The sequence below is a fragment of the Dasypus novemcinctus genome, chromosome 31 (genome assembly GCF_030445035.2).
Source record: "Dasypus novemcinctus isolate mDasNov1 chromosome 31, mDasNov1.1.hap2, whole genome shotgun sequence".
Lineage (NCBI taxonomy): Eukaryota > Metazoa > Chordata > Mammalia > Cingulata > Dasypodidae > Dasypus > Dasypus novemcinctus.
The window spans coordinates 4,136,104-4,144,349 of record NC_080703.1 but is presented as its reverse complement, the minus strand read 5'-3'; positions in this window follow the sequence as shown (position 1 = coordinate 4,144,349).

Below are 8,246 nucleotides of genomic sequence, written 5' to 3'. Positions count from 1 at the left end.
TCCTCCTGATCTTGCTCATTATTGGTGTACAGAAATGCTACTGATTTTTGCGCATTGATCTTATAACCTGTGACTTTACTACACTCATTTATGAGTTCTAGAAGCTTTGTTGTAGATCTCTCAGGGTTTTCTATGTATAAGATCATGTCATCTGCAAATAATGAAATTTTGACTTCTTCCTTTCCAATTTGAATACCTTTTATATCTGGTTCTTGCCTCAGTGCTTGAGCAAGTACTTCTAAGAAAATGTTAAATAGAAGGGGAGACAATGGGCATCCTTGTCTTGTTCCTGACTTTAGAGGGAAGGATTTTAGGATTTCTCCATTGTAAACAGTGTTGGCTGTAGGTTTTTCATATATACTTTTTATCATGTTCAAAAAATTTCCTCGTATTCCGATCTTTTGGAGTGTTTTTTTTCAAGAAATGGTGCTGTATTTTGTCAAATGCTTTTTCTGCATCTATAGATACAATCGTGATTTTTTTTCCTTCAATCTGTTTATATGGTGTATTACATTGATTGATTTTCTTATGTTGAAACATCCTTGCATACCTGGAATGAATCCAACTTGGTCGTGGTGTATAATTCATTAATGTGTTGTTGAATATGATTAGCAAGTATTTTGTTAAGTATTTTTGTGTCTAGGATCATTAGAGAAATTGGTCTGTAATTTTCCTTTCTTGTGGTGTCTTTGTTTGGCTTTGGTACTAGGGTAATGTTGGCATCATAGAAGGAGTTAGGCAATGTTCCTTCTGTATTGATTTTTTGGAATAGTTTCGGCAGGATTGGTGTTAGTTCTTTCCGGAATGTTTTGTAAAATTCACCTGTGAAGTCATCTGGCCCTGGGCACTTCTTAGTTGGGAGGTTTTTAATGACAGACTCTATCTCTTTACTTGTGATTGGTGTGTTGAGATCATCAATTTCTTCTTTTGTCAATATGGGCTGCTTATGTGTTTCTAGGAATTTGTCCATTTCCTCTGAATTGTCATTTTTGTTGGAATATAGTTTTTCAAAGTATCCTCTTATGATAGTCTTTATTTCTGTGGGGTCAGTGGTGATATTTCCTTTCTCATTTCTTATTTTGTGTATTTGCATCTTTTTTTCCTTTTTTTCTTTGTTAGTCTCACTAAAAGTTTGTCAATTTTGTTGATCTTCTAAAAAAACCAGCTCTTGGACTTGTTTATCTTTTCAAGTGCTTTCTTATTTTCTATTTCATTTAGTTCTGCTCTTATCTTTATTATTTCCTTCCTTCTTCCTGTGGGATTACTTTGTTTCTTTTTTCTAATTCCTCCAAATGTGCAGTTAGTTCTTCAATTTTTGCTATTTCTTCTTTTTTGATATATGAATTTATGGCTATAAATTTCCCTCTCAGTACTGCTTTAGCTGCATCCCACAAATTTTGGTATGTTGTGTTATCATTATCTTTTGTTTCAAGGTAGTCATTGATTTCTTTTGAGATTTTCTCTTTGACCCACTGTTTTTCTAAGAGTGTGCTGTTTAATTTCCAAATCATGGTGTGAAATCTGGGCCTCTGACCTTTGCAAATTTCCAGCTTCACTGCACTGTGGTCAGAGATATTATTTTGTATGATTTCGATCTTCCTGAATTCATTAAGCCTTTCTTTGTCGCCTAGCATATGATCTATCTTGGAGAATGATCCATGAGCGCTTGGGGAAAATGTATATCCTGCTGTGTTTGGTGTAATGATCTATATATGTCTATTAAATCCAGCTCCTCTAATATACTGTTCAAATATTTTGTTTCTTTAGTGATTCTCTTTTGAGATGTTCTGTCCAGAGTTGATAGTGTTGTATTAAAATCCCCCACTATAATTGTTGATGCATCAATTCTTTCACTTAGTTTTTCCAGCATTTTCCTCGTGTATTTAGAGGCGCCCTTGTTAGGAGCATAAATATTTATGATTGTTCAATCTTCTTGACAGATTGTCCCTTTCACTAGAATGTAGTATTCTTCTTTGTCTCTCAAAATTGTTTTGCATTTAAAGTCTATTTTGTCTGATATTAATATAGCTACTCCTGCCTTTTTTTGGTTATTATTTGATTGTATGATTGTTTTCCAACCATTGACTTTCAACCTCCCTGAGTCTCTGGATCTAAGATGTGTCTCTTGTAGACAGCATATAGATGGGTCATATTTCCTCATCCAATGCCCAGTCTGAATCTTTTGATAGGTGAGTTTAACCCGTTGACATTCAGTGTTATTACTTTCAAGGAATTATTTGTGTTAGCCATATTTTGATTGGACTTGTGTTTGTCATATTTTGTTTGCTTTTTTCCCCTTCTGCTTTTGTCTTTTTTATTGCTCTTACACTCTCCTCCAACTCTACCTCTCCTGTTTTTTCCTTTCTTCCTGCAGAACTCCCTTTAGAATTTCTTGAAGAGAAGGTTTCTTGTTGGCACACTCTTTCAATTTCTGTTTATCTGTGAATATTTTGAACTCTCCATCATTTTTGGATGCTAGTTTAGCTGGATAGAGTATTCTTGGTTGGAAATTTTTTTCCTTTAGTACCTTGACTATATCATACCACTGCCTTCTTGCCTCCATGGTTTTAGATGAGAAATCAGCACTTAGTCTTATGGAGCTTCCCTTGTATATGATGGTTTTCTTTTCTCTTGCTGCTTTTAGAATTTTCTCTTTGTCTTGAACGTTGGATAATTTGACAACTATATGTCTTGGGGTGGGCCTGTTGGAGTTTATGATGATTGGGGTTTGCTGTGCTTCTTGGATATGTACTTCTGTCTCTTTCAGTAGATTTGGGAAGTTTTCAGCCATTATTTCCTGCAACACTCTTTCTGACCCCTTTCCCTTCCTTTCTTCTTCTGGAATGCCTATAATACATATGTTTGAGCATTTTGCATTATCATTCAGGTCTCTACGTCCTAGCTAGATTTTTTCTCTTTTTATCGACCAATTCTACTATCTGTTTGATGTCCGATGTACTGTCTTCCACATCACTAATTCTCTGCTCTGCCTCTTCTAGTCTGCTGATATTTGCTGCAAGTGCATTTTTGATTTCTTGAACTCAAAATGATGGTGTTTATTCCCATCATATCTGTTATCTTTTTGCGTGTGTCTGCAATTTCCCCTCCAAGTGTTGTCTTCATGTTGTTAACCTCTTCCTTTACTTCATTAAATTTGTCAGTGATAAATGTTCTGAGATCTTTTGTTACTTGTGTGAAGTTCTGTTCCCCTTCCTGATTTTTAGTTTGTTCTTTGGATTCAGCCATGTTTTCCTGATTACTGGTTTGGTTTGTAGATTTTTGTTGCTGTCTGGTCATTATTTTATCTTGACGGGTTTAATCAGTTCCTTAGGTTCTTTGTCTAGTCTTGGGGATTAATTAGCTGTTGTTTCTGTGTAAGTGTTATATCTTCTCTTTCTCACTTTGTTCTTCTCATTCTAATTTCTTATTGCTGGTTGAGTTCACTTTAAAGGAAAGTATTAGGGCCAGGAAAAGGCAATTGTGTAAGCAAGGAAAAAGTGTAAAATAGTATTGGTGATAGTATTGGTGATAGTATTGGTTAACAGAGCAACAATATGAGATCTGGGCAGCTGGATATTAGATTCATGTAAGTTGTGTAGAGTTATAGCAGTAGTATAATGATGCAGTCGACTGAATATGGGAGGAATATGGTATGAATTAAAAAGGTAGTATTTTTGTGAGAGAGGGAATGAGAAATTAAGAGTTAGACTCTTTGTGGATTAAAGAAAGGGATGTGGAATATAAGAGAGACAGTAGATGATGGAGGATATCAAGATGTAGGGGAAAGGGGATAGTGTAGGTAGCCAAAATCAATTCACACAGACATGAGGCAGTGGAGGATGAGGAAACCCAGCAAACTTGAGGTGTTCCCTGTAGCACCTATTGTATAATTAAGATAAAATAAAATAAGAAGAAAATGAGGGATGAGAGAGAGAAAAACAGAAAAAAAAAGAGAAGAAAGAAAGAAAGAAAAAGGGGGTGGGTAAAGGGCGGGGAACAGGTAGGGAAAAGAAAAAAAGATGTACACCAACCACACAGCAACAACAACAACAAAAAGAACCCTAAATAACTGAAAAAAAAACTTTGGGGGATACTCTGGGAGAAAAGACTAGGGGATAGTGCAATGTTAGCAATCAGGACATTAAAAAATAAAAAATAAAAAATAAGATAAAATGAATATAAAAACAAAACAAAACAAAACAAGAAAAAATGCAAACATTGAGGGCTAGGACATTCAAGGACCTCAGATGGACCTCAGGGCATGATGGATTCAGGGATGGAAAGACTGAGATATTGAAGACTCAAGAGGTGTGAGTCTCTGGGGTGTGGGCCACCAGGGTTTAGGGGACTCAGACCTGGCAACCTCAAATCTGGTCATCAGGGAACCTGGGAGCACTGCAGTGTAACACAGCCCTCAGGGATCTCTGCAGCTGGGTGTCAGCCCTATGGGGGAAGTCAGATCAGCAAACTCTATCTTATGTCTGAACCCTGCAATTCACTCACTCACTGGGTTCTATTCTGTGGATGTATCATCAATTCAGCTTCAGGACAGCTCCCACCCTGTAAGCCCCCGGAACAGCCACCTGAGGGTGCCTCTACACTGCAGCCAATTTAATGATGCAGATCAGAAGCCAGGCCCTGGGGTGGGGCTCCAGCCAGAAATGCCAAAACCGAAATTCCCAAGCTTCACAAAATATTCCCCCAATTGGGTTCCAGACGTGTCCCCCCCACCGCCACACCCTGTAACAGCCTCCCGGTTATGTCCCTTTATTGCCAGCTATCTAAGTCTGCTGCAGATCGGCAGCCGGGCTTGTGGGGGCGGGGCTCTAGGTGGAAGCAGTATTACTTGTGTCCACAATCAAAAATTCCCTGCTTCACAACAAAACCCCCGTTTATCTCCCCAAATTGGTCTGCAAAGGCATCCTGTCCTGTCAACCCCTTAACAGCCCACCCAGGGCTCACGAATTCCCCAGTACTGCAGAGCCTCCAAAAAGCGCAGCCACAGCGCAAGTTCTGTGGCTCCAGCCACCCCAGGAGGGAGCTTCCCACGCACAGCTCTCACCTCCATGCAATAGAGTTTCAGTTATATCTTATAGACTAATTCTCTCCGTTACTGTCCCACGAAATCGATGTTCAGTCACTTCCTGCCCTGCAAAAATTCTGAAACAACCTGGTCCTGGAGAACCTCCAATGCTGCCCAGCCACTTCTTTGCAGGAGAGACCATCAGGTAAGCTCACTCAGCCACCATCTTGCCCCAAAAATTTTTTCTTATTTTATTACACCAAAAGTCCCTTGTTTAATTGACACCCTTGTGCTTTTATCTAAATTTACAATTTTGTTTTTATGCTTTTGTTATCTTCCTCAAAAGCCAATTTTCCATACTTTCTCTAGGCATCAAGATAAAACCCTTAGTTTAAATAACATTATTAGGAGCAGATGTGGCTCAAGTGGTTGAATGTCCACTTCTCACATTGGAGATCCTGGATTCAGTTGCCTCATGCCTCCTAAAAAATTAAGAAAAACAAAAGAAAAAATCAATTCAGGGAAACCTATGTGGCTCAATGTTTGAGCTCCAGCTTCCCACATATGAGGTCTCTGGTTCAAACCCTGACCTTGATACCTCAAACAGACAACAAAAACAACAAAAATCCCAAGGGGACTGCACTTCATCAGTCCAACAGTGGTTTACATGGACTAATATCCAGGTAAGCCTTCCCAGGAGAACAAAAGGGAAGCCAGCAAAGCCAGCATCAGGTGACCCAGGGTATTGGCTCTTCTAGGTTTGAATTTCCTAGTCTGAAAAGGCAGACTGTGGTCAGCACTCATTCTGTTTTACTTAAAAAAAAAACTTTCTCCTGAGAAAGGAAAAAAAATCATACTTTCTCTCATTTTTTAAAAGCATCACTACATAAAATTATGGGTTTATAAAATAATAAAATTTGACATCCAAATAAAATAGTTTTTCTCCCAGAAATTTCTCAAACTCTTCTTGTGTCACATATGATGCTAACAAATATAAAGTAGGTAATCTAAATTTCAGTTTCATGACAAAATGCATGTTTTTCCAAAGTTGCACAGAAAGCTCACCTAAACCCTTGGTCCCTGAGAGAGCAGCCTTTAGGGAGCAAGCTGGGCACCCCAGCAGCCTCTGGGGCTGAGGTCCAGAAGCAGAATCTCCTGTGAGTGGGGACTGGACCATGAAGGCAGCAGAGAGGCCACAGGAGCCCAGAGGCTTGGTTGGAAATCTCAGTCTCCATTCAGCCATGCTCCATTTGGTGTTCTCTGCACAGACCAAAGGCACCTGGATCCACTGTGTGAGGAGAGTGATTAAAGCACCTGGGGAAGTGGCTGCCTCCAGGGAGAAGGCCAGGCTAGGGGAGCTCTCACTTACCCCCATGGAGCAGGGAAGAGCCTGAGGGCCATAGAGGACCACCTGCCCACAGGACTTCTATTCCCTAAGCACCGAGCTCGAGCCCTTGACAACCACATCCCTCCAGTATAAACCACTGGTCTCCTTCTGACTGCACTCACATTTTCGGGAGGAATTACTTCTGCCCATGTGCAGAGAATGGCTTGTCAGGTCAAAACCTCCAAAACTGCGGCTTCTCTGTGTGAAGGAGAGGTGGACAGGAGAGGAGTTACCGCTGATGTAGCTAGCAGAGAAGCACACCAACCCCAGACCCCACTTGCAGGGTGTCACTGAGCCACAGATGTGTGTGCAGGTGGAAGTGATGGGGGAGAGGGTACAGGACTCAGGTTCCCAGGAACCCCTTGCCTAAACAGAGGTCCACAGTGCTCCTGACATACAAACACCATGATCACCACAAAGCCCTCTGCATATTCTGTGCCCTAAGATTCCCAGTCTTGTCATGACCCATCCTCCCATTCAACCTCCCTATGTCAGTGACAAACAAAATAAGTGCTATTTATACAGAGTCATGAGCTCAGCAGTTTTAGAAGAGAAGACAGAAGCCCGATGGCTCCAGAGAGCCTTCTAATGGACTTCTGTGTAGTTTAAATCACTCAGAAAAGAACAAGTCTATGTTTATTGCAGGCTGACAGGCAGGCTCATGCACTGGTGTCTCCTAACCACAGCCACAACTTTACCAACCTACTTAAATATGACCCTTTTTCTAAAAGTGTAAAGGCAAGAGACCACATTTCCCCAGAAAGAAAAAGTTGGATGAACTGTCCTCAACCACACTCGTTAATTTCATCAGGAAAATTATTGAAGCTTTATAAGGAAGAAGAACTTCAGTGTCCTTTTAGCTTGTTTCAAACTTCATGGAATGCCTTTATATTAGGTAATATAAGGCAGTAATTTTATATTTACAGAACTTGATTTGATACACTGTTGACTAAAAAACTAAATAAACAATACCTAAACTTCTAACAAAATAAGTGAAAGCAAAAACACCCTATTTTTGGCACAGCTGATTATCTTTTTAAGTAGCTGTAATAAGATGTGAACAGCAGATACATGTTTCTCAAAGGGCTATAGTTAATACTTTGTATACTAGAACAGCACAATGAATATTAGAAATGCTGCTTATTTAAAATAGGCATGCTTGCTCTAAATACTTTAATTAGCTGACTGAGAAACACCCTGGAAGGGAAATTCCAGACACTGGGCTCCCAGATGTGGACTCGAATCCTGTGTCTGTCCTATGCAGTGTGATGGGTGAAGTGCTTAGACTCAGCTCTGGTTCCCCAGCAGCAACACTTATCATGGACTGAAGACTGGATGGCAGGTGCTCAGTGAGGGCCACTGCACTCAGGACAGCCACCAGTGCCTCCTGACCACTGTGACCCTGAAGTGGAGGCTCAGTCAATGCCACAACCATGCAAATGAAGGGCTGGGATTCATTCTGTGAATTTTCACTCTAAAAGCAAAGCACACTGGGGAGGAATGGAAGGGCTGGATGTAGCAGTTTTGTCCAAAGAGGAGCAGGCAGCAGCCTCTCAAGGTGGCAGGTGATGAGGACACCACAGAACCTTCTCCCTCACCAAACAGCTGCTGCTGCTCTGAATAATGTAGGGTGGATGCAATCTCCAATGGGACATTCCTAATTCATAGCAATTTAATGGGATATCTGACTTCCTTTATAGTCAACTTGGCTGGACCTCGATCTACTCTGTAAAAAGAGAAAGACCCACATGCAAAAACGTTCACCAAGCCACCTAACAAAGCAAATGGTGTTGCACCTACCCTTCAAGGCTGATTTTTAATATTAGCTTTCCCTTC